The sequence below is a fragment of the Limulus polyphemus genome, unplaced genomic scaffold (assembly GCF_000517525.1).
Source record: "Limulus polyphemus unplaced genomic scaffold, Limulus_polyphemus-2.1.2 Scaffold219, whole genome shotgun sequence".
In the NCBI taxonomy this organism is placed as follows: domain Eukaryota; kingdom Metazoa; phylum Arthropoda; class Merostomata; order Xiphosura; family Limulidae; genus Limulus; species Limulus polyphemus.
Genome location: NW_013665829.1, coordinates 34,306 through 36,055, shown reverse-complemented (window position 1 = coordinate 36,055; position 1,750 = coordinate 34,306).

The window sequence follows — 1,750 nt, the reverse complement described above, 5'->3', positions numbered from 1 at the left end:
TAATATCATTATCCGTGTGGATTTCTTTCAGTGCTCCAAGTTGTGCTCTCCAGTTCTCCACTAACACATTTATGATGGTCTGTGCTAGTGTATCGACTAACGGATAAGCTTTGTGAAGTAGTTAATGTCAATAAGTATGTATCAATGATCTCTTGAATTCTCCAGGAGGATACCAGCGATATACAGGGCTATCCTCTGCAAAGAAGACCCAACCATTCTCTTTTTGAATTTACCTTATCTTTGATGGTTTTCCTCTGAGTGGCACACACCATACAGGACTTACACCAGTGCTGAACATATTGACTCACTTGTGGCTGGAAGAACTATCATTGAATGTTAATGCAAGTGGAGCTTACTCTATGGTGACATCCACTCATTGTTGTGCAAAACTTGGAGTATTTCTTGCCCCCAATGCTCTGTGGACCAATAGATCCAGCACTGTTGAAGCACCACTCCTCATTATTTGCAACAATAGTACAGTACCAAGTATCTCTCCTACTTCAGACCATTATGTGTAAGCTTCGTCAGTCACTCAAAAGTAGCTGATGTATTACACAGAATAACTGATATGATGTATAATTTATATAACCCCTTTCTCATGCTAAAAGTAGCCATGGACCTACTCTCATCGTTAAGCTTGACTTTCCAGTATCCAGATACCAGATACATGGTGTTGAACCAAAGATAACCTTCTAATACATCTAAACATTCATCTGGCCATGGCAACGGAAGAGTGTCAATGTATGTTACCATGTTCACCCATCTAAGGTTAACACAGGACCTTGGTGTACTTTCCTTTTTCCTAACAATCACTATTTGGAACAACCAAGCACTCTCTAAAAGTTGTAAGATTCTTGCTACTTTTGTAGTGCTCCAAGGCAGTTGGCATGGTGATTTCTTTATCAGGCATGCATTGCCTATGTCTACATGGTGCTGAGGTACTGTCTATTCAACCCAATTTGCCATGTGGTACCACAAATACATTGGCAAGTTCACCCAAGAAGCTATTGAGAAACCTAACCAAATCGTGATTAGATCTCACTCAATCTCGTCATGCTGATTTTCAAATAGGACTATATTTATTGATCTCCAAGTAGAAACTGATATAAGAAAGTGTACTTGACTTCTATAGGTATGCTCAGTTTGTTTTTCCAATCAACAGTGTCCTCTTGTGACATATGTTTTTCAGAACACACAGATAACGCTAACTCGGCCAGAAAAGATATCACACTAATTTCAACATGTTTCCAAGTATTGCTCGATATCCTTTCGGGCAGAATAGACATCATCTACCATGGAGAACAAAGAAACAAAACAACAATAACAAAGAAACATTAAAGAATTTCTGTACCAAAAGTTTATGTTAAAACGGCATAGAAACTATGAAAACGAAATAAATTTAAAATTGATATATGACTAAAGCAGATATAAAAATTATGATATGCTTGCACATCAAATTAGAAAATCTGTCCGGCCATCATTTCATATAGTCAGCTATAAGCCATAAACATATTATAAAATAACCGTGTTTTATTTTTGCAATATTCATAACTTTTCGCTTTAAATTATTATGTTTTATTTGTTTATTGATTTTGCGTTTATTTTATTTCTGTTTGGAAAATCACCTGAAATCTATTGTCGACTCCATGAAATTCTTCTTGTGTATTTTTATAAAAGTGCTTTTTAATTTTAACCAAATATATTTGATTAACATTTACCACTAGATGGCAAGATAAGCGATTTATATATA